The sequence below is a fragment of the Pelophylax lessonae genome (genome assembly GCF_965119305.1).
Source record: "Pelophylax lessonae genome assembly, chromosome: 12".
Taxonomy (NCBI): Eukaryota; Metazoa; Chordata; class Amphibia; order Anura; family Ranidae; genus Pelophylax; species Pelophylax lessonae.
This window is the reverse complement of record NC_138779.1, coordinates 168,409,072-168,435,187: the sequence shown is the minus strand read 5'-3', so window position 1 is coordinate 168,435,187 and position 26,116 is coordinate 168,409,072. Positions and strand designations below refer to the sequence as shown.

The 26,116-nt window shown below is 45.4% G+C and overlaps 1 protein-coding gene across 1 annotated transcript in view; it reads left to right on the top strand.

The window, feature by feature from the left end:
* The window catches only part of LOC309568939 (receptor-type tyrosine-protein phosphatase H-like), a gene marked incomplete at its 5' end in the record, with an annotated part of 1,053,085 nt that overhangs the window by 245,747 nt on the left and 781,222 nt on the right, over nucleotides 1-26,116 (top strand). The gene's annotated exons all lie outside the window — the stretch shown is intronic.

Here is a 26,116-nt window from a genome sequence, read left to right as displayed (position 1 = left end):
ATTAGGATTATTAAAGAAACATTTTTTTTTTTTTTTTGGGTTAACATGACTACATCATGATTCATGACAGAACACCAAAGTCTGTATAAAAGTCCAAAAGTAATAATCAATAGGGATGATCGAACTTTTCAAAAGTTCGGTTCGACCAGAACACCCGAACTACCCGAAAGTTCGGCCCGGATTTCAGAACCTCATTGAAATCAATGGGACCCGAACTTCGGTAATCAAAAAACACCATTTTGAAGCCCTAAAACCCAATAAATGCCCCTAAAAAGTGCCTAGGGTTCTGGGTCATGCCCCAGGCACTATTAATCACACAAAAAAAAGTTCTTAAGAATTGTCATTTTTTATAGAGAGCCAATTATTGAAAAAAATATTGAAAAAAAAAAAAGAGATTTCTTTGGATTTAGTGTCTGGGGGGTATAAAAAGTGTACCTGTGAAGTTTCAGCTCTTTAGCATGTCCAGAACCAGAAAAAAAAAGTTTGTTTGTATTAGAATTGCAATAGAACAGGCATATGGCTCCGCTATTTTCACACCTTGCCGGTTTAGTAGCAGGCGTTTTTTTGGGCATTTTTTGGGGGTCTTTGGAGGCAGGCATAACATCAGAACTTCTGTGTAGGGGTATATATACACACACACACATGTATGTATATATAAACATACACATATATAGGTGTGAAAGTAGCAGAACACTATGCTTGCGCTAATGAAATAATTAACCCCCCTTATGGCTTCTCTCCTTTCACACCTATATGTGTGTATGTGTATATGTGCATAAATACATATAAGTGTGTGTGTATATATACCCCTATACAGAATTTCAGATGTTTTGCTTGCCTCCAAAGACCCCCAAAAAATGCCCAAAAAAAAACGCCTGCTGCAAAAACACACCTGGGCGTTTTTGTAGCTGGCGTTTTTTTGGGCATTTTTTGGGCGTCTTTGGAGGCGGGCATAACATCTGTACTTCTGTGTAGGGGTATATATACACACACACATGTATGTATATATACACATACACATATATAGGTGTGAAAGTAGCAGAACACTATGCTTGCGCTAATGAAATAATTAACACCCATATGGCTTCTCTGCTATCACACCTATATATGTGTATGTGCATAAATACATAGAAGTGTGTGTGTATATATACCCCTATACAGAAGTTCAGATGTTTTGCCTGCCTCTAAAGACCCCAAAAAAATGCCCAAAAAAACGCCTGCTGCAAAAACACACCTGGGCGTTTTTGTAGCTGGCGTTCTTTTGGGCATTTTTTGGGCGTCTTTGGAGGCAGGCATAACATCTGTACTCCTGTGTAGGGGTATATATACACACACACATGTATGTATATATACACATACACATATATAGGTGTGAAAGTAACAGAACACTATGCTTGCGCTAATAAAAAAATTAACACCCATATGGCTTCTCTGCTATCACACCTATATATGTGTATGTGTATAAATACATATAAGTGTGTGTGTATATATACCCCTATACAGAAGTTCAGATGTTTTGCCTGCCTCCAAAGACGCCCAAAAAATGGCCAAAAAAACGCCAGCTACAAAAACGCCCAGGTGTGTTTTTGCAGCAGGCGTTTTTTTGGGGCATTTTTTGGGAGTCTTTGGAGGCAGGCAAAACATCTGAACTTCTGTATAGGGGTATATATACACACACACTTATATGTATTTATACACATACACATATATAGGTGTGATAGCAGAGAAGCCATATGGGTGTTAATTATTTCATTAGCGCAAGCATAGTGTTCTGCTACTTTCACACCTATATATGTGTATGTGTATATATACATACATATGTGTGTGTATATATACCCCTACACAGAATTTCTGATGTTATGCCCGCCTCCAAAGACGCCCAAAAAAACGGCAGCTACAAAAACGCTCAGGTGTGTTTTTGCAGCAGGAACGGGACCTGCTGGTAAGAATTCCATACAAATTTGAAATTGCATGTGCTATACAGGTGCCAAAAATTGGGACTTTGCCATAGGTGGTGCCTGAACACCATAACCAAGGACTCACAGTTACTCTTGCTGGGAGCAGGAACGGGACCTGCTGGTAAGAATTCCATACAAATTTGAAATTGCATGTGCTATACAAGTGCCAAAAATTGGGCCTTTGCTGTTGGTGGTGCCTGAATACTGTAACCAAGTCCTCGCAGTTACTCTTTCTGGGTGCAGGAACGGGACCTGCCGGTAAGAATTCCATGCAAATTTTAAATTGCATGTACTACACAGGTGCCAAAAATTGGTGTTGGTGGTGCCTGAACACAATAACCCCTCACAGTTAGCAGGGCACATGGACAAGGCCTGCTGTTAAAAATGACATACAACATTTAAATTGTATGCAACTGTCATACAAGTGCAGAAAAATTAGGCCTTGGGGGTTGGTAGTGACCTGAACCAAAAACATTTTTGGAAGCTGGAAGAATAAAGGTAGAGGAATAGGATAGGCAGCATATGCAGTCTTCAAGGGATGGCAGACCCCTAGCAAATTCAATCAGTTACATCAGCATCAGGGGCCTGATAGCTCTTGTTGGTCAAGGACTGGTTATTTTTGATAAAATTCAGCTGGTCAACAGAATCATTGGACAGACGCACTCTTTTGTCCATCACAAAACCTTCAGTGGCACTGAACGTCCTTTCGGAAAGCACACTGGAAGATGGACAGGCCAGTAGCTCCATTGCATATTGAGCTAGTTCTGGCCAGTGGTCCATCCTCAAGACCCAGTAAGCCAGTGAATGCTCAGCTAGAAAGATCTCCAAGTCTGCTCTTGTGCCTAGATAATCATGCACCATATGATGGAGACGCTGCCGATGGTTGCTTAAACCTAACAGCCCTGGGTGCTGCTGAGGACAAAAGAACTGTTTAAAGGCATCGGTCAGCCGGCCGCCTTCTCTACCTCTCCTCCTTTGCCTGAAAGATGTCTCAGAAACACGTTTCTGAATGTTGACCTTCCAGTGTCTGGAAAGGCAGTACACACATTATTTTTCAAGGCCTCCTCAAGATGTTTCATCCTCTACTCCCTCTACGAAAGCAAGATGAGCTCTGCAACTTTACCCTTGTAACGTGGATCAAGAAGGGTTGCCAACCAGTTATTATCCCTCTCCTTGATAGCACTAATCCTCGGGTCCTTTCAGAGGCTTTGCAGAATCAGGGAGCCCATGCAACGTAAGTTGGAGGAGGCATGAGCTTCTGAGTCCTCTGGGTCACTAAGGATGACATTGTCAGCAGGAGCAACCTCTCCCCAACCACGTACAACTCCTGTACTTTCTGGGAAATCAAAACCATCCCTTGAAGACTGCTGTATGCTATCCTCTTCCTCTACATCCATGCTGCGGAAATCCTCATCCTCCTCCTTCTCTTCCTCTTGTGTGTTTTGTGGCCCTGCAGAAATGCTATCTGCATAAAGGGGTACTTGTGAGGAAAAGAAGTCCTCCTCTTCTTCCCGCTGTTCTGCCTCAAGTGCCCTGTCCATGATTCCACGCAGCGTGTGCTCCAGCAGGTAGACTAGCAGAATAGTGTCACTGATACATGCATTGTCCAGGCTCACTATCCTTGTGACCTCCTCAAATGGTGACAGCATAATGCATGCATCTTCAATCAAAACCCACTGGCGTGGTGAAAAAAAGCCAAGCTCCCCTGACACTGTCCTTGTGCCATACTCACACAGGTACTTATTGATGGCCCTCTGCTGAAGCATTTCACTGCAGCATTGCCAATGTTAAGTTCCACCTGGTGGGCATGTCACAAATGAGGCGGTTGGTGCAACTGTTGAATTCCTGTTGAATGTCAGATAAGCAAGCACTGGCATTGAACGAACGGCGGAAATAGCCAGAGACTTTCCTGGCCTGCCTCAGGAGATCTTGGAAGCCCAGGTATCTGCTCAAGAAACACTGTACCACCAGATTCATAGCATGTGGCAAGCATGGAACATGTGTCAAGCGTCCTTATCAGAGGGCGGAGAGAAGGTTGGTGCCATTATAACATACAACCATTCCTGGCTCAAGCTGTCGTGGCATCAACCATCTCTGAGCCTGCCCCTGCAGAGCTGACAGAATCTCTGCACCGGTGTGACTCCTATCCCCTAGACAGACCAACTGAACCACAGCATGGCGTATTTTAGCCTGACTGCTTGCGTAGCCCCTTGACCGCTTAGGGAGCACTGCTGCTGCAGAGGAGATTTGAGCAGAGGAGGACATGGAGGAGGAGGTGGCGGAGTAGCCAGACATGGCAGAACCAGCACCAGCTTTTTGGAGGCATGGTGGCAAAACAAGCTGCAACACCAAACCTTGTCCTGCATCCTTCTCAGCTGCCAGCAGAATTACCCAGTGTGCCGTGAAAGAAATGTAACGTCCCTGTCCATGCCTGCTGGACCAAGAGTCATCAGTTATGTGCACCTTCAACGAGGCCAAAACACTACCTTCCACGTGATGTAGAGAGCCCGAATGGCTTTACGCGAAAAGAAATGCCTTTGTGGGACCTGCCAGTGTGGTGCAGCACATTCCACAAATTTCCGAAAGGGAGCCGAGTCTACCAGATGAAAAGGCTGCAACTGTAATACTAGAAATTTGGCCAAGCTAGCTTTAAGATGCTGAGCATGTAGATGGCTGGGACAGTATTTCTTTCTATGGTTCAAATACTGGGGTAGTGAAATTTGCCTGCTGCTCAAATCAAAAGGTATTGGTGTACTGCTAACAAATTGGGTGCAAGTCTCTGTGCCACTCATTGCTATACCATCATCCTTCTCAATGCTGGTATTTGAGAAGGCATGAGGTATAGTAGATCGCTGATGAGGAGCAAGGTGTTGTATGCTTGTTTTGATCTGGTGCCTCTTTCAGGTGCTGTTGCCAACGGACTGCATGGCAGGTCGTCTATGCCTTGTCAAGCATGTGGTGCCCAAGCAGCTGGTGTTCTGGCCACACTTGATCCACTTTAGATAGATGTTGCAAACAGCAACGCTGCGGTCTACTGCACAGATGCTGAAAAAAGCCCACACTAATGAACTTTTTGGAGTCCGTGGGGATTTTGCAGCACCCTGCACCTGTGGAGCTCTGTGCTGTGATGCAATAGGTTGGCTACTGCTATGGTGGCCCCTGGAGCACATCCTGCCTCGTTGGAGTTGTGGGTTCTCCTCATCCTCCCCCTCCTCCTCCTCCTCTATCCTGTCAGGCACCCAAGTACAGTCAATGACCTCATCATCCACTCCCTCCTCATCACTGAAGCAAACTTGGCAATATGCTTCAGCTGTGGCAACATGACTGCTGGTTTCTTGTCCGTCATTGTCACCCCCTCTCTCTAGGCTCACGTTATTCCCTTCATCAACCTGGGAACCAACATCATAGCTTTCAAATTGCTGCGCATCCTCCAGGAGCATGTCACTGACACTATGATCGAGTAGTTCAGGTGACTCCTCCGTGCATGATAGTGGGGGTGACTGAAGGAGTAGCTATGGAGAAGGAGCCTATGGAATGGACTGCTTTGGCAGCTGCGGTGGAAGGCAAACTACTGGGAGCATGGGTGTCAAAGGAAGAGGAGGATGAGGGCGGCTTTCCCATATGACAGAAAAATATATTTCCAATATATTTATGGAAAATGTTTTTGAAATATATTGAATATGGCCAAAATTGTAGCATTTTAAATATATTTCCCATATATTTGGGGGAAAAAAATGAATTGTTTTAAAAATATATTTTAAATATATTTTTCTTCCATGTGGGTTTTGATCCACTCCACTAACTCTTCCATATGTTGTGGCTGAATAGCACAGGTAGCACCAGAAATAAAGGATGGGCATGCACCGCCTGCAGAGGATGCACTATGTCGAATGTGACCACCACTTTTCACAGAGGCTGCTTGCCCTCTTTTCGTGGCCTGTGAGCGTCGGCCTCTACTTGTCGGCCTTTCGGACATGATGTTGATACAGATCAATATAGGGTATACGCAACTAACAAATAGATACTGATATGATGTAATTGATAGCCCTATAGATGAGCTGTGGGGGTTATAGATGTATGCAATACTCTCACTGATATCTGATGTAATCTATAATCCTATAGATGGATGATCTGTGATGCTTATAGAATGTTCCACAACTGACCAATGAATACTCTGACTGATATCTGAAGTGATCTATAATCCTATAGGTCTGTGATGATTATAGAATGTTCCACAACGGACCAATGATTACTCTGACTGGTATCTGAAGTGATCTATAATCCTATAGGTCTGTGATTAGGGTTGAGCGAACCCGAACTGAAACGTTTTTAGTACCCGGACCTGAACATTTTGCTGTATGTTTGGAATCGAGTTCGGTGTTCGGCAATTTAATGGCGCGTTTTAAAAAGCTGCAGGGCAGCCCTTAGAAGCCATCACAGCCATGCCTACTAATGGCATGGCTGTGATTGGCCAGTGCAGCATGTGACCCAGCCTCTATATAAGCTGGAGTCAGCTAGCGCCGCACGTCACTCTGCTCTAACTAGGGTGTAGGCAAAGGCTGCGGCTGCTGCTTTGAGGGAGAGAATAGGAGGACAGAATCTTTACTCAGAAGAACTCAGTGATCTACATAGATTTTGTTGTGTGGGTGCAATGCACAATCTTTTTACCCTGCGCCCAGTAACAGAGAAAAATAACTTTTATCCGTCTGTTAGTTAGGTGGGCAGCGGCGGCCATTTTATGCAAGCTCAGTGCACTCAGTGCTTTTGTGACATTCAAATCCAAGCTTGAAATACTGCAATAATAATCTGGTTTTAAAAAAATTGGCAATACCCTACATCTTTTGCTTTTGTAGCATTAGTTAGTGTTCAATTTAAGCTAGAAATATAGGTTTAATTTTCTGGGTTTTTAAAAAAAAAAAACCTTTTTGGGCTAAAATACACAATTTTATAGCCCTTGCTGCATCTGTAGGTGTCAAATTCAAGTGTTATATACTGCTGTCATATTCTGTTAGTAAAAAAAAACACCCTTTTGGGGCAAAATACACAATTTTACAGCCCTTGCTGCATCTGTGATAAAAAAAAGCTTTAAATACTTCAATAATTTTCAGGCTTTGAAAAAACACCCATTTTTGGTAATACCCTCCACCTGGGGCCTCTGCCACATTAGTCAGTGTGCATTTTAACCACTTACTACCCGCCCGCCGTCAAATGACTGCGGAGCGGTGTAGCTATTATCCTGGGATGCCGTCATATGACGGTGCACCAGAACAGCCTCTCACGGAGCGGCGATCGTGACCGCGCCATGTTGCTAGGACACGGCGCGATCCCGATCTCGGTAAAGAGTCAATGACATGACTCTTTTACCCATGTAATCGGCTGTGTCCAATCAGCCGGTCACGTGTAAATGTGGAAGTGCCATTATTCGGCTCTCCTCGGCTCAGACTGTCAGTGTTGTGAGGCGAGGAGAGACGATCAGCGGCTCCTCCTCATAGGGGACACAGGGAAATGTAATTAAGGAATTGATCACCAGTGCTCTGATTACACAAGAGTGAAATAAAGTACCATAACTGCCCACCATCAGTGCCCACAATCACTGTCCACAATCAGTGCCCATAGTGCTGCCAGTCAGTGCCCATCAGTGTCTGCTCATCTAGGCACTGATGGGCACTGACTGGCAGCACTATGGGCACTGAGTGTAGGCACTGATGGTGCTGCCCATCAGTGTCCATCAGTGCCGCCCATCAGTGACAACCGTCAGTGTCCATCAGTGCCACCCATCAGTGCCCATCAGTGCTGCCTGTCAGTGCCGCCTCTCAGTGCCCATCAGTGCCACCTCACAGTGCCCATCAGTGCCACCTCTCAGTGCCACCTATCAGTGCTCATCAGTGCCGCCTATCAGTGTTCATCAGTGCCGCCTATCAGTGCTCATTAGTGCGGCATATTAGTACCTCCTCATCAGTGCCACCTCATCAGTGCCCATTAGTGCCACTCATTAGTGCCCATCAGTGCAGCCTATCAGTGCCCATCAGTGCCACCTCATCACTGCACATCAGTGAAGGAGAAAATTTTATTTCTTTTCAAAATGTACTCACAGAAAATAAGAAAAACTCTTTTTTTTCAAATTTTTCTGTCTTTTTATTTTTGTAAGAAATAAAAAACCCAGAGGTGACTAAATACCACCAAAAGAAATCTCTATTTGTGTGAAAAAAATGATAAAAATTTCATAAGGGTACAGTGTAGCATGACCGCGCAATTGTCATTCAAAGTGTGAGAGCGCTGAAAGCTGAAAATTGGCCTGGGCAGGAAGGGGGTGAAAGTGCACTGTCGGCAAGTGGTTAAGCTATAATTTTCTGGGTTTTTAAAAACACCCTTTTTGGGCTAAAATATACAATTTTATAGCCCTTGCTGCATCTGTACATGTCAAATTCAAGCGTTATATACTGCTGTCATATTCTGTTAGTAAAAAAACACCCTTTTTGGGCAAAATACACAATTTTACAGCCCTTGCTGCATCTGTGATAAAAGAAGCTTGAAATACTTCAATGATTTTCAGGCTTTGAAAAAACACCCATATTTGGCAATACCCTCCATCTGGGGCCTCTGCCGCATTAGTCAGTGTGAATTTTTAAGCTATAAATATAGCTATAATTTTTCTGGGTTTTTAAAAACACCCTTTTTGGGCTAAAATACACAATTTTATAGCCCTTGCTGCATCTGTAAGTGTCAAATTCAAGCATTATATACTGCTGTCATTATGTCATATGCTGTTAGTAAAAAAAAAAACACCTTTTTTTGGGCAAAATACACAATTTTATAGCCCTTGCTTCATCTGTACATGTCAAATTCAAGCGTTATATATTGCTGTCATATTCTGTTAGTAAAAAAACACCCTTTTGGGGCAAAATTCACAATTTTACAGCCCTTGTTGCATTTGTGATAAAAACAAGCTTGAAATACTTCAATAATTTTCAGTCTTTGAAAAAACACCCATTTTTGGCAATACCCTCCATCTGGGGCCTCTGCTGCATTAGTCAGTGTGCATTTTAAGCTATAAATATAGCTATAATTTTCTGGGTTTTTAAAAACACCCTTTTTGGGCTAAAATACACAATTTTAAAGCCCTTGCTGCATCTGTACATGTCAAATTCAAGCGTTATATACTGCTGTCATATTCTGTTAGTAAAAAAACACCCTTTTTGGGCAAAATACACAATTTTACAGCCCTTGCTGCATCTGTGATAAAAGAAGCTTGAAATACTTCAATGATTTTCAGGCTTTGAAAAAACACCCATATTTGGCAATACCCTCCATCTGGGGCCTCTGCCGCATTAGTCAGTGTGAATTTTTAAGCTATAAATATAGCTATAATTTTTCTGGGTTTTTAAAAACACCCTTTTTGGGCTAAAATACACAATTTTATAGCCCTTGCTGCATCTGTAAGTGTCAAATTCAAGCATTATATACTGCTGTCATATAGTGATGTCGCGAACCTAAAATTCGCCGTTCGCGAATGGCGAACGCGAACATCGGCAAATGTTCGCAAACCGGGCGAACAGCCATAGAGTTCAATAGGCAGGCGAATTTTAAAACACACAGGGACTCTTTCTGGCCACAATAGTGATGGAAAAGTTGTTTCAAGGGGACTAACACCTGGACTGTGGCATGCCGGAGGGGGATCCATGGCAAAACTCCCATGGAAAATTACGTAGTTGACGCAGAGTCGGGTTTTGATCCATAAAGGGCATAAATCCCCTAACATTCCTAAATTGTTTGGAATAACGTGCTTTAAAACATCCAGTGTGTGAATACGATCAGGTATGATGTTTTATCGGTCAAGTAGTGTAAGGGTTACGCCCGCTTCACAGTGACAGACCAAACTCTGACAGACCAAACTCCCCGTTTAACAGTCAGTCAGTCCATTTGCACAACCGCAAACTCCCCATTTGCACAAGGTTGGATACCAAGCTAGCCATGTCCCGTTCCTTGTCCTCACTGACATCATTGAAGGTCTCTTCCTCCACCCAGCCACGTACAACACCAAGGGTCCCCGAAAGGTGAGAACAAGCCCCCTGGGACGCCTGCTGTGGCTGGTATTCCACCTCCTCAAAGCCACCTTCCTCCTCTGACTTCTCTTCTTCAGACTCCTCTCTCTGCGTTGCCACAGGTCCAGCAATTGACAACGACAAGGCTGCTTCTGGTGGTGATGGGGACCACAACTCTTCCTCTTCATGCTCATCTACAGCCTGATCCAGTACTCTTCGCAGGGCACGCTCCAGAAAAAACGCATATGGGATGAGGTCGATGATGTTGCCTTGGGTTCGACTGACCACCAGGGTTGTCACCTCCGCAAAAGGACGCATGAGCCTACAGCCGTTGTTCATGAGCATTCAGTAACGCGGCCAAAAAATACCCAGCTCCGCAGAAAGAATGAAAGAAAATGAATAGAGAAAAAGAAACTCCATGATGCAAAACAAGTTTGCTCAGGGAGATAAAGATTTGGTGGACTTTAAAGGCACATATTAAGTAGGCAAAAGACTACTATAGATATAAAAAACGTATATTCTTTTATTTAACCAAAGTTTTAAAAAAGAACAAGAGTTCAAAAACACAGAATTATACAATGACATACATATTATTTGAAATAAGAACATTTATCATATCTATAGGTCAAAATATTTGATATACAGATATTGTAGTAGTTACACTTTGTGAGTATTAGGATAGTGGTCTGAAGAGGTCGACGCGTTTCGCCTTAGCTTCTTCTGGACCTCAAACGCAAATATACAATTTATCTCTTTTAGTGGAAACAGAAACATGCAATTAGTACAGGACATTTTATGTTACATTTTATTTCCATATCTTGTATTAGATTTTTAGTCAAAAACAACACACCTCTCAAAATGCAGAAAACCATGTGATCCGTGGTCATCAGTATCAGTATATCATATTGATCATAGAGTAATAAAAAATGGGAAGTGAAGAGGGAGAGAGCCAAGGCCCAAAAAACTGGTGGAGTAGGCCACCTATATATATGGGGCAAAGGAAAAACATATGAATCTCAAAAGGGTATCTCAGTATCCTCAAATATTAGTAATGATTTATGTTATATTTACCTCAATTCCCACACTGGAATCTATCGAGGATTCAGGTCAGGATCAGAGCAATAATATGGAGGCTGCTATTGGTTGTATCACATGAAGGTCTAATAAGAGAAGTAGTGTATATATTTATATTAGTATTCCCATATCTCATCCATTCAATAGAAATGGAGAGACAGAAACACAAATATATAAAACCACAGGGTTCTATACTTATGAATACATCTCCAAATTGATTCATTATTACCTTTATATCCTTCTGTTTAATCTTAGACCATATTGGGACCCGGTCCCCTTATAGCAGTAGATATAGGTGTCTTGTGACGTTGGATGGAGAAAATCCCCCCAGACTTGTAGTGTATCCACTAGGGTATAATCAGATAATAGTAGATTATATTCACAAAAAGAGGGTATATATCTCGATTTAAATCCCTTATGTTAATGTATACCTATCGTATATATGTATATACCTATAGATATTTATTACTTACATAGTAGGGTATATTCCAGTGTAAAGCAAAGATATTGTGGAATTTACAGCTGAAATAACTTGTGAATATAATTCCCAAGGTATAGTCATCGGGTTCAAAAGGGGGCGACCTAAGACGTTTTCAATAGAAAAGCATGTCTAAGTTAGTTTGAATGTATTGCCAAGATTTGGGGTAAGTAGTTTTAAAAAGCTCAGAAAACTTACTGCGCCAAGAGCCTCCATCATCCTGCTCGTATCCCGCCATGTCCTGAGTGTGTGTGCATGTCGCATATATACCTGATCATCACCTAATGAATTGTGATCTGGTGTTTGTTTGTTGCTCTCCGCGCACCGGAAGTGCGTCACTTTCCCGCCTTCGTGTCTTACCTTAGGACGCGACCGGAAGTGCGTCCTTTGTTTACATCAGGTCATGACGCTCGGCGGAAGGAAAACCCGCCGGAAGCGTCAATGAAGCCAGGAATGATCCGCGGAAGTGACGAACGCTCACCAACTGAAAATGAATGTTTTTTCTATGAAAAATTATCCTGCGGATCGCTTTTGGTCTGTTCACAATGAAGCAACGACCTTATCATCTGGGGTGTGCCAACACACTCCTAGAGGTGATCGCTTCATTGTGATACGCAAGCCCCTTCACCACGACAAGGTAACGATCACGAAAGGGAATTGACACATGTATGTGCCTTTTTTTTTTGTTTTTTGTTTTTTTGCAACCACAGTGTAGCACCAGAGGCCAGAAAAATTAGGCATGTACACATGCATGAAAAAGTAGGTATTGTTGCAGCCGCTGCTGTAGCAGCGGCCTGAAAAATTTAGGTTTTCAAGGCAGAAAGTGCACTAAAACATTGCGGCTTGAACCGTAGTTGGTGGCGGAGACGTCACGTAAGTCATCCGGCATGCAGAGAATGATTAAATACAGCAGCGTGTGGACCATTTTTAGCCCAAGGCATCTCAGTCATCACCAGGCCTTTTTTAGTCAAATGCATCCCCCACTGTCAGTCCCTTCGGGATCCATGCCTCATTCATCTTAATAAACGTGAGGTAATCAAGACTTTTTTGACCTAGGCGACTTCTCTTCTCAGTGACAATACCTCCTGCTGCGCTGAAGGTCCTTTCTGACAGCACACTTGAAGTGGGGCAGGCCAGAAGTTCAATGGCAAATTGGGATAGCTCAGGCCACAGGTCAAGCCTGCACACCCAGTAGTCAAGGGGTTCATCGCTCCTCAGAGTGTCGATATCTGCAGTTAAGGCAAGGTAGTCTGCTACCTGTCGGTCGAGTCGTTCTCTGAGGGTGGACCCCGAAGGGCTGTGGCGATGCATAGGACTAAAAAAGCTCCACATGTCCTCCATCAACAAGACGTCTGTAAAGCGTCCTGTCCTTGCCGGCGTGGTTGTGGTGGTAGGAGGAGGATTACTTTCACCTCTTCCCCTGTTGGATTCCCGTTGTGCTGTGACATCACCCTTTTATGCTGTGTAAAGCATACTTTTCAACTTATTTTGTAGCTGCTGCATCCTTTGCGACTGCCGGTAATTGGGTAACATATCAGAGACTTTCTGCTTATACCGGGGGTCTAGTAGCGTGGCCACCCAGTACAGGTCGTTCTCCTTCAGCCTTTTTATACGAGGGTCCCTCAACAGGCATGACAGCATGAAAGACCCCATTTGCACAAGGTTGGATGCCGAGCTACTCATGTCCAATTCCTCGTCCTCACTGATGTCATTGACGGTGTGTTCTTCCCCCCAGCCACGTACAACACCACGGGTACCAGATAGGTGACAACGAGCACCCTGGGATGCCTGCTGTGGTTGGTGTTCGTCCTCCTCAAAGCCACATTCCTCCTCTGACTCCTCTTCCTCAGACTCCTCTTCCAGTGTTGCCGCAGGTCCAGCAAGCGATGGTAAGGCTGTTTCTGGTGGTGGTGATGGTGACCACAACTCTTCCTCTTCCTCTTCACGCTCATCTACGGCCTGATCCAGCACTCTTCGCAGGGCACGCTCCAGGAAAAAAACATATGGGATGATGTCGCTGATGGTGCCTTCGGTGCGACTCACTAGGTTTGTCACCTCCTCAAAAGGACGCATGAGCCTACAGGCATTGCGCATGAGCGTCCAGTAACGTGGCAAAAAAATACCCAGCTCCGCAGAGGCTGTCCTAGCACCCCGGTCATACAAATACTCGTTGACCGCTTTTTCTTGTTGGAGCAGGCGTTCGAACATTAGCAGTGTTGAATTCCAACGTGTCAGGCTGTCGCAAATCAAGCGCCTCACTGGCATGTTGTTTCGCCGCTGAATATCTGCAAAGTGCGCCATGGCCGTGTAGGAACGCCTGAAATAGCCACACACCTTCCTGGCCTGCTTGAGGACATCCTGTAAGCCTGGGTACTTCTGCACAAAGCGTTGCACAATCAGATTCAACACATGTGCCATGCACGGCACATGTGTCAACTTGCCCAAATTCAATGCCGCCAACAAATTGCTTCCGTTGTCACACACCACTTTGCCGATCTCCAGTTGGTGCGGGGTCAGCCACTGATCCACCTGTGCGTTCAGGGCGGACAGTAGTGCTGGTCCGGTGTGACTCTCTGCTTTCAGGCAAGTCAACCCCAAGACAGCGTGACACTGCCGTATCCGGCATGTGGAATAGCCCCTGGGGAGCTGGGGGGGTGCAGTTGGTGTGGAGCAAGACGCAACAGCAGAAGAGGACTCAGCCGAGGAGGTTAGCAAAGAGGATGGAGTAGGAGGAGTAGAGGAGGTGGCAGCAGGCCTGCCTGCAAGTCGTGGCGGTGTCACCAACTCCTCTGCAGCAGAGCCACGCATTCCATGCTTGGCAGCCGCCAGCAGGTTTACCCAATGCGCAGTGTAAGTTATATACCTGCCCTGACCGTGCTTTGCAGACCAGCTATCAGTGGTCGGATGGACCCTTGCCCCAACACTGTGTGCCAGACGTGACATGATTTCCTTTTCCACAATAGAGTACAGGTTGGGGATTGCCTTTTGTGAAAAATAATTTCGGCCGGGTACCTTCCACTGCGGTGTCCCAATAGCGACAAATTTTTTGAAGGCCTCAGACTCCACCAGCTTGTATGGTAAAAGCTGGCGGGCTAAGAGTTCCGACAAGCCAGCTGTCAGACGCCGGGCAAGGGGGTGACTCTGTGAGATTGGCTTCTTACGCTCAAACATTTCCTTGACAGACACCTGACTGTGGGCAGGTGAGCAGGAACTGCTGAAGGTGAGAGGCGGAGGGGCGGGTTGTTGATAGGGGGCATGGAGGACAGCAGTGGTTGACGTGGCTGAAGATGCTGGACCAGGAGGAGGATGGTGGCTTTCAGTTTGTGTACTGCTTTTACTCATGTGTTGATCCCATAGGCGTTTGTGATGTGAGATCATGTGCCTTCGCAAAGCAGTTGTACCTAGGTGGGTGTTGGACTTCCCACGACTCAGTTTCTTTTGGCACAGGTTACAAATGGCATCGCTGATATCAGAGGCAGACACACAAAAAAAATGCCACACTGCTGAGCTTTGCAAGGACGGCATTCTGGTGGTGGCAACAGCTTGCGTTGATTGGCGTGCTGTCTGGCTGACCCCCGGTGCCGAATCTACATGCTGTCTGACTGCGCCACTAGCTCCTTGCAATGACCTCCTCCCCCTGCTTCCAACTCGTCTCCTACTCCTCTCTGTCTCCCCATCTGAACTTTCCCCCTCTTCTTCTGCTCTTCGAGCAGGCACCCAGGTGACATCCACAGACACATCGTCATCATCAGCCGCTTCACTTGACAACTCAGCAAAGGCAGCAGCAGCAGGTACAACATCATCATCATCATCACAATGTATGTCCATGTGTATAATGCTGCCTGACTGAGACATATCCCCGTTATCTACATCCTCTGGCACTAATAGTTGCGCATCACTTATTTCTTCCAACTGATGTGAAAATAACTCCTCTGACGGATCAAGTGAAGCGGCTGTGGTGCTAGTGTTGGTGGTGGTGCCGGCGGGCTGGTGAGTGGTAAATTGAGAGGTGCCCGAAGCTGAGCTGGAGGAGGATGGTGCATTAAGGTTCCGAGCGGAAGCTGTAGACGATTGGGTGTCCTGTGTAAGCCAGTCAACTATGTCCTCAGAATTTTTTGAGTTCAGGGTCTGTGGTGGCCTCTGAACACTGGGCATTATTCTAGGGCCTAAGGAAATCACAGCACCACTACCACGACGGCCCTTGCGGGGTGGCCTGCCTCTGCCTGTCATTTTTTTTTTTTAATGTGTGTGTTGTACTATGAGTGCAAGGTGCTGTGCCACCCTATAGGAGTGTTGGGCAGTGGGTACAGTACACTCTGTGGACCTGACAGTCACTGGCACCCAGGCAACTGCAATTATAAAAAAAAAATATATTTTTTTACTTTGCAAGCTGCTGTGCCACCTTATATATCAGTGGGTGGGTGGGCAGTGGCACAGTACACTCTCTGTCGACCTGACAGTCACTCTGGCACCCAGGCAACTGCAATTATAAAAAAAATATTTATTTTTTTACTTTGCAAGCTGCTGTGCCACCTTATATATCAGTGGGTGGGTTGGCAGTGGCACAGTACACTCTATGTGGACCTGACAGTCACTCTGGCACCCAGGCAACTGCAATTATAAAAAAAATATTTATTTTTTTACTTTGCAAGCTGCTGTGCCACCTTATATGTCAGTGGGTGGGTGGGCAGTGGCACAGTACACTCTCTGTGGACCTGACAGTCACTCTGGCACCCAGGCAACTGCAATTATAAAAAAATATTTATTTTTTTACTTTGCAAGCTGCTGTTCCACCTTATATATCAGTGGTGGGTGGGCACACAGTGGCACTGCAGTGGGCACAGTACACTCTGTGGACCTGACAGTCACTGGCAGCCCAGGCAACTGCAATAATAAAAAATATTTTTTTTTTCAATTTGCAACAAGATGCTGTGCCACCGTATATATATCAGTGGTGGGCAGTGCACTGCAGTGGGTAAAGTGCACTCTGTGGACCTGACACAGCACTCACTGCAATTATGACAGAGGAAAAAAAAATATATTTTTTAAAATGCAAGGTACTGTGCCTGTGCCACCCGAAATGAGTGTGGTGTGCACACAGTACAGTCTGTGGTAGGTCTGTGGCCTCTCACACACAGCGGGCAGGCAACTGCAGTGTACAATAGATATATATATATATATATATATATATATATATATATATATATATATATATATATATATATATATATAAAAAAGAAAAAACTCTATTACCAGCCCTTAAAAGGGCTTTTGGGGACACTAGATATATATATATATATATATATATATATATATATATATATATATATATATATATATAAATAAAAAAAATCCTCAATTACCAGCCCTTAAAAGGGCTTTTGGAGACACTAGATATATATATATATATATATATATATAAGAAGAAAAAACTCAATTACCAGCCCTTAAAAGGGCTTTTGGGGACACTAGATGTATATATATATAAATTACACAAATACCAGCCCTTAGAAGGGCTTTTTGGGGTGCTGTCAGGATGCTGTCCTTACAGCAGTAGTGGACCAAGAACACTGCAAGAGCAGAAAGACAAGGAACACTGACTAATTGTGCCTAGCTTAACAGCAGCAGCAGCAGCTCTCCCTACTCTCACTAACACACTGCTTCAGAATGATCTAAGATGGATGCTGCCCTTGCTTATTTATAGGAGGTGGGAGGGTTACATAGTTACATAGTTACATAGTTACATAGTTAGTGAGGTTGAAAAAAGACACAAGTCCATCCAGTTCAACCCATGATGCGTGTGTGTTTGCTTTTAACCGTACATTGTGTACCCCTGTATGTTGTGGTCTTTAAGGTGTACATCTAATAGTTTTTTGAAACTATCTATGCTCCCCGCTGATACGACTGCTTGTGGAAGAGAATTCCACATCCTTACCGCTCTTACAGTGAAGAACCCCTTACGCACTTTAAGGTTAAACCGCCTTTCCTCAAGTTTTAGTGAGTGGCCACGTGTCTTATTGTATTCCCTTTCTCTGAATAGTTTGTTCCTTATGCTAGGGTCGCCAGTACAGTATTTGTACATTGATATCATATCCCCCCTCAATCGTCTCTTCTCCAGAGAGAATAGGTTCAGTGCTTGTAGTCTTTCCTCATAGCCGATGTCCTCCATTCCCCTAATTATTTTTGTTGCCCTCCTCTGGACTTTCTCCAGTTCCAGCACATCCTTCCTGCGGTCCGGTGCCCAGAACTGGACAGCATACTCCAGATGTGGCCGGACCAGAGTCTTGTAGAGCGGGAGAATAATCTCTTTATTTCTGGAGTGAATCCCCCTTTTTATACATCCCAGTATTCTGTTGGCTTTGCTTGCGGCGGCTTGGCATTGCATGCCACTGCCAAGCCTGTTGTCTACCAGTACCCCCAAGTCCTTTTCCATCCTAGACTCACCCAGAGGTTCACCCCCTAGTGAATAGCTTGCTTTCTGGTTTCTGGCACCCAAGTGCATTACTTTACATTTTTCTACATTAAACCTCATCTGCCATGTGGTTGCCCACCCCGTTATTTTGTTCAGGTCTGCTTGCAAGATTTCCACATCCTGCATAGAAGATATTGGCATGCCTAATTTAGTATCATCTGCAAATACTGAGATTGTACTAGATATCCCCTCCTCTAGATCATTTATGAATAAATTAAACAGGATTGGTCCCAGGACAGAACCCTGGGGGACCCCACTTTCCACACCCGCCCAATCCGAGTACTCCCCATTAATCACCACCCTCTGGACTCTCCCCTGGAGCCAGGTCTCTATCCAGGTACTCACCTTATGATCCATACCTACCTTCCTTAGTTTGTACAGTAAGTGTTTGTGAGGAACGGTGTCAAAGGCCTTTGCGAAGTCCAGATACACCACATCCACAGGCTTACCTTTATCTAGGTGGCAGCTCACTTCATCGTAGAAGGTTAACAGATTGGTTTGGCACGAACGATTTTTCATGAATCCATGCTGATTTCTACTAATACCATTTTCATTACTAAAGTCTTGTATGTGGTCCCTTATCATCCCCTCCAAAATTTTGCAGACTACTGATGTTAGGCTGACCGGCCTATAGTTACCCGGGATATATCTCGGCCCCTTTTTAAATATTGGTACCACGTTGGCTTTTTTCCAATCAGCTGGCACCATACCCGTCTGTAAACTATCCTTAAAGATCAAGAATAATGGTCTGGCAATCACCTGGCTGAGCTCATTAAGAACCCTCGGGTGCAAGCCATCCGGTCCCGGGGATTTATTTATGTTAAGTTTCTCTAGTTTAGCTCTAAGTCTATCCTCTGTTAGCCATGGCGGCACTTCCTGAGGTGTATTATTTAGTTCGGCCTTACAAGCGGGTTTCGTGTAGCCCCCCGATTCCTTTGTGAAGACTGAAGAAAAGAAATTATTTAACACTTCCGCCTTTTCTCTGTCCTCAGTGGCCATTTTTCCTTTATCATCTTTTATGGGGCCAATGTGCTCTGGCCTGGCTTTCTTACTGTTTATATACTTAAAGAACTTCTTGGGGTTCTTTTTGCTCTCCTCCGCTATATGTCTCTCGTGTTCTATTTTAGCCGCCCTGATTTCATCTTTACATTTCTTATTACACTCTTTGTAGTGCTTAAATGCTGCCAATGACCCCTCAGTCTTGTATTTTTTGAAGGCCTTTTCTTTAGCTCTAATATACATTTTAATGTTGGAGTTTAGCCACCCAGGGTTTAGTTTTGCTCTTTTAAATTTATTTCCCTGCGGAATGCACTGGCCCACTCCCTTGTTAAGTATGCTCTTGAAGCACTCCCATTTTTCCTCCGTGTTCTTTGTTCCCAGGGTTCTATCCCATTTGATATTTTCTAGCAGCGAGCGCAGTTTAGGGAAATTGGCTCTTGTGAAATTCAGCGTCCTTATATTACCCTTGTGTTTCCTATTACTGTAATTAATACTGAAACCAATTGACCTATGGTCACTGTTCCCTAAGTTGTCCCGTATTTCTATATCCGTGATCAGGTCTGTATTGTTGGTAATCAGTAGGTCAAGTACCGCATTGCTTCTTGTCAGTGCATTCACCATCTGACCCATGAAATTGTCCTGCAAAACATTTAGGAACTGCCGAGCCTTGGCTGAGTGTGCGGTTCCTTCTGCCCAGTCTATATCTGGATAATTAAAGTCCCCCATTATAATGACATTTCCCATCCTTGCTGCCAATCCTATCTGTAACATGAGGTCCGCCTCACCCTCCTCCCTCTGGTTGGGGGGCCTATAGCATACGCCCAATATTACCTTCCCCGCCGTGCCTTCCCTTTGAAGCTCTACCCATAGGGATTCTGCCTCGTCCATAGCTCCATTATTAATATCATCCCTCATATTTACCTGTATACTGTTCTTAATATACAAACATACCCCTCCCCCTTTTTTACTTTCTCTATCTCTGCGATAAAGGGAATACCCCTGAATGGACGCCATCCAGTCATGAGAGCTGTCAAACCAAGTCTCAGTTATCCCCACAAAATCTAAGTCCTCCTCAAATATCAGCAGCTCCAGCTCTCCCATCTTGTTGGCCAGGCTTCTGGCATTGGTATACAAACCTCGTAATTTTGATCGGTTATATTTATCCTCTTTTGATGTTTTTAGGCTGCTCTCTTGATTTTTCCCCGTACCCACCCTGGGTATAGGAGCTCCGCACACCCTATCGCTAATGCCCCCATTTCTGCCCTCTGAAACTTGCTTTCCACTGGGTAATTCTACATCTGTACCCTCCCCCCCATTCCCTAGTTTAAAAGCCCCTCTAACTTTTTGGCCATCCTCGCACCCAGTACGGCTGCACCCACCCCATTTAGGTGCAATCCGTCCCTACCAAAGAGCCGGTGACCGACTGAGAAGTCGGCCCAGTTCTCCAGGAACCCGAAACCCTCCTTACTACACCAGCTCCTCAGCCACTCGTTAACTTCCCTAATCTCCCGCTGCCTCTCTGGTGTGGCTCGAGGTACAGGTAGTATTTCGGAAAATATTACCTTGGAGGTCCTAGTCCTCAACTTAGCGCCTAAGTCCCTGAAATCGTTTAGGACTCTCCGTCTTCCTCTGCCTATGTCATTGGTACCCACGTGTACCATGACAGCTGGGTCTTCCCCAGCCCCACCCAATAATCTGTCCACCCGATCCGCTATGTGCCGAACCCGAGCGCCCGGCAAACAACAGACTGTTCGGCGCACACGGTCTTGGTCACAGATTACACTGTCTGCCCTTCTAATAATTGAGTCCCCTACCACCAGCACCTGTCTTTCCTTTCCCTTTCTCCCAGCCTCACTGGAGGAGTTCTTCCCCTGGCAGCTAGGGGCGTCGCTCTGCTCCAGCAATGCTGGTCCCTGACTGGTTTCCCCAACATCACACAACGGGGCGTATCTATTGGGGTGCTCCAGCCCAGGATCAGCCTCCTTGCCTTGTTCCCTTCTACCCCTCCTAACTGTCACCCCTCTACTCTGCTCTGATGCCTGCACCTCCGATACTCCGCCCACCTCTGTGCAGACCCCTGCCTGCACCTGATTGGTACAATCCTGGCTCTCCTCCGGCATGGACATTCGTCTCAGTGTTGCCAGCTGCTTCCCTAGATTCAGGACCTGAGCTTCCAGGGAAGCAACGTGCTCACATTTTGCACATTTGTATTCGCCTTCGATCACATGACCGAGGAACGCATACATATCACAAGATGTACACCGAGTCGCATCTCCACACCCGCCGGGCATTGTACCTACTATCTAATCTAATGGGGATTCAGTAATTTAAGCCTATCCTATGTGGCTATTTCCTGGCTTCCTAACGCTACCTTCTCACCCTCTGGTATTCCGCTCCACTCACTTGACACTCAGTTGCACAACACTCACAATCTCACAGCCAGGTCAGACGCACAACACTGAGTCGCACCGCCCGGTCAGACGCACAACCCTCAGTCGCACAGCCCGGTCAGACGCACAACACTAAGTCGCACAGCCCAGTCAGACGCACAACACTAAGTCGCACAGCCCGGTCAGACGCACAACACTAAGTCGCACAGCCCGGTCAGACGCACAACACTAAGTCGCACAGCCCGGTCAGACGCACAACACTAAGTCGCACAGCCCAGTCAGACGCACAACACTAAGTCGCACAGCCCGGTCAGACGCACAACACCGAGTCGCACAGCCCGGTCAGATGCACAACACCGAGTCGCACAGCCCAGTCAGATGCACAACGCTGAGTCGCACAGCCCGGTCAGACGCACAACGCTGAGTCGCACAGCCTGGTCAGACGCACAACACCAAGTCGCACAGCCCGGTCAGACGCACAACTCTGAGTTGCACAGCCCGGTCAGACGCACCACGCTAAGTCGCACAGCCCGGTCAGACGCACAATGCTGAGTCGCACAGCCCGGTCAGACGCACAACACTAAGTCGCACAGCCCGGTCAGACGCACAACACCGAGTCGCACAGCCCGGTCAGACGCACAACACTGAGTCGCACAGCCCGGTCAGACGCACAACCCCGATCGCACAGCCCGGTCAGACGCACAACCCCGAGTCGCACAGCCCGGTCAGACGCACAACCCCGAGTCGCACAGCCCGGTCAGACGCACAACGCTCAGGTAGTAACAGGTACTCCCAGATACTCAGGTACTCACAGATACTCAGGTACTCACAGGTACTCACAGATACTCAGGTACTCACAGATACTCAGGTACTCACAGATACTCCCAGATACTCAGGTACTCACAGGTACTCCCAGATACTCAGGTACTCACAGGTACTCCCAGATACTCAGGTACTCACAGGTACTCAGGTACTCACAGATACTCAGGTACTCACAGATACTCACAGATACTCAGGTACTCACAGATACTCCCAGATACTCAGGTACTCACAGGTACTCAGGTACTCACAGATACTCACAGGTACTCACAGATTCTCAGGTACTCACAGGTACTCACAGATACTCACAGATACTCAGGTACTCACAGATACTCAGGTACTCACAGGTACTCAGGTACTCACAGGTACTCAGGTACTCACAGGTACTCAGGTACTCACAGATACTCACAGGTACTCACAGATTCTCAGGTACTCACATGTACTCACAGATACTCAGGTACTCGCAGATACTCAGGTAGTAACAGGTACTCACAGGTACTCAGGTACTACACTACACCCTCAGTCAGTGTACAATCTCAGTCACCAGTCTTACTTACCTAGTGTATGTCCCTTTAAGTCTGACTCTAGCAGTTCCTGGCTTTTTTTTTTTTTTTTCCCTCAGACGGTCAGTCTCCGCTCTGCACCCGCCTCCCTCTGTCACTTCCCGGTCAGCCTTTGCTCCGCTAGTCTCCTCTGCTCCCTCTCTGTCAGGGGGGGGGGGGTCCGCACCACTCGCCGCCCGCCGCAAAAAAAAAGGGGGGGGGGGTTTACTGTACCGCTCGCCACCCGCGATAAGAGAGGGGGGGGGTCCCGACCCGCTTGCCGCTCGCTTCTGGGGGGGGGGGGGGTTCGAGCGCCGCTCCCCGCCGCTGCTCTCCTGGGGGGGGGGGGGGTTACTCACACGCGGTCGGTCGGTCGGTCGGTCACGCACAACACACTCCTCTCTCCTGCACGCCCTGACAGCCTCTGATCCCGCGCTCTGCTCCTCTGCTCCACAGCACCACCTGCTGGACAGAGGGTGTGGGAGGGATGTATGCTGATTGGCTGGAAATGTGCCTGCTGACTGTAAAGTTCAGGGTCAAAGTTTGCCTCAATGATGTATTATGGGGGGCGGACCGAACATCGCATATGTTCGCCTGCAGCGGCGAACGCGAACATGCTAAGTTCGCCGGGAACTGTCCCCCGGCGAACAGTTCTGTACATCTCTACTGTCATATGCTGTTAGTAAAAAAAAAACACCTTTTTTTGGGCAAAATACACAATTTTATAGCCCTTGCTTCATCTGTACATGTCAAATTCAAGCGTTATATATTGCTGTCATATTCTGTTAGTAAAAAAACACCCTTTTGGGGCAAAATTCACAATTTTACAGCCCTTGTTGCATTTGTGATAAAAACAAGCTTGAAATACTTCAATAATTTTCAGTCTTTGAAAAAACACCCATTTTTGGCAATACCCTCCATCTGGGGCCTCTGCTGCATTAGTCAGTGTGCATTTTAAGCTATAAATATAGCTATAATTTTCTGGGTTTTTAAAAACACCCTTTTTGGGCTAAAATACACAATTTTAAAGCCCTTGCTGCATCTGTACATGTCAAATTCAAGCGTTATTTCCTGCTGCCATATTCTATTAGTAAAAAAACACCCTTTTTGGGCAAAATACACAATTTTATAGCCCTTGCTGCATCTGTACATGTCAAATTTAAGCGTTATATACTGCTGCCATATTCTGTTAGTAAAAAAAACACCCTTTTAGGGCAAAATACACAATTTTACAGCCCTTCCTGCATCTGTGATAAAAAGAAGATTGAAATCTTTCAATAATTTTCAGGCTTTGAAAAAACACCCATTTTTGTCAATACCCTCCATCTGGGGCCTCTGCTGCATTAGTCAGTGTGCATTTTAAGCTATAAATATAGCTATCATATTCTGGGCTTTTGAAAACACCCTTTTTGGACTAAAATACACAATTTTATAGCCCTTGCTGCATCTGTACATGTCAAATTCAAGCGTTATATACTGCTGCCATATTCTGTTAGTAAAAAAACACCCTTTTTGGGCAAAATACACAATTTTACAGCCATTGCTGCATCTGTGATAAAAAGAAGCTTGAAATACTTCAATCATTTTCAGGCTTTGAAAAAACACCCATTTTTGGCAATACCCACCATCTGGGGCCTCTGCCGCATTAGTCAGTGTGCATTTTAAGCTATAAATATAGCTATAATTTTCTGGGTTTTTAAAAACACCCTTTTTGGGCTAAAATGCACAATTTTATAGCCCTTGCTGCATCTGTACGTGTCAAATTTAAGCGTTATATACTGCTGTCATATTCTGTTAGTAAAAAAACACCCTTTTTGGGCAAAATACACAATTTTACAGCCCTTGCTGCATCTGTGATAAAAAGAAGCTTGAAATACTTCAATAATTTTCAGGCTTTGGAAAAAACACCCATTTTTGGCAATACCCTCCATCTGGGGCCTCTGCCGCATTAGTCAGTTTGCAATTTAAGCTACAAATACAGCTATAATTTCCTGTCTTTTAAAAAACACCCTTTTTGGGCAAAATACTTAATATTGCAGCCTTTGCTGCATCTGTCATTGTGAGATACACCCTTTGCATACTGTTGTTCTATTCTGCTATTCAAAAACACCCATTTATGGGAAAAAAATGTATTTTGCAGCGTTTGCTGCATATGTTACTATGAGATACACCCTTTAGATACTGTTGTTCTATTCTGCTATTAAAAAAACACCCATTTAGGGGAAAAATAATAATTTTGCAGCGTTTGCTGCATATGTTACTGTGAGATAGACCCTTTAGATACTGTTGTTCTATTCTGCTATTCAAAAAACACCCATTTAGGGCAAAAAAAAATTTGCAGCATTTGCTGCATATGTTACTGTGAGATACACCCTTTAGATACTGTTGTTCTATTCTGTTATTCAAAAAACACCAATTTAGGGGAAAAATCTTAAATTGCAGCCTAGTCTGTATCTGTACGTGTGATATACACCATTTAGATACTGTTGTTCTATTCTGCTATTCCAAAAACACCCATTTAGGGTAAGATCCATTTAAGGCCCTGGTCGTGGTGCTGCTGGTGGAGCTCCTGTTGCAGGTAGAGGACGTGGTCGATCTGTGCCAGCTACACACACAAGTGAAACACCTTCCTCAGGTGCGAGTAGGCGACAGACCCTGCAGCGGTATTTGGTCAGGCCTAATGCGGCTCTATGAATGTTGAGGCCAGAACAAGTACAGGCGATAGTAGATTTGGTTGCTGACAGTGCCTCCAGTTCCTCACATTGTCTCCCACCCAGTCTCCTACTGAATGATCAGAGTTGGCACCTGCAGCCGATGTCCATCAGTCTTTCACCTCACCCCCGTGCAAATTAGCCAAGTAGTCTGAGCCCCAAGTCATGCATCAGTCTCTACTGCTTTTTGATGACTCTGTTAGCAGGGTTTCCCAGGGCCATCCACCTAGCCCTGCCCCAGAAGTTGGAGAGATTGAGTGCACCGATGCCCGACCACTTATGTTTCAAGATGAGTACATGGGAGTACCATCGCAGCACATCTCGGATGATGACGAAACACAGGTGCCAACTGCTCTGACTTTCAGAATTGTGCAGACCGACAAGGTGTAACGCTCCTGCGTTTTATGTATGATGTGGATTTTCAGCTGCAGAAATATTCCACTTCAGTAGTCATGTAGAGAAACGCTGAGACACCAATCCCAACTCCCAATGACTCATCATGTGTGGATGATCTCAATTCAGCAAGTAAATACACACACTCAATAAGATGTTTCCTAGAGTGACTTATGTATATAGTAACACAGTGATGATAGGCTGAAGAGACAGGTTGGGTAGAGATGGTAGATGACAG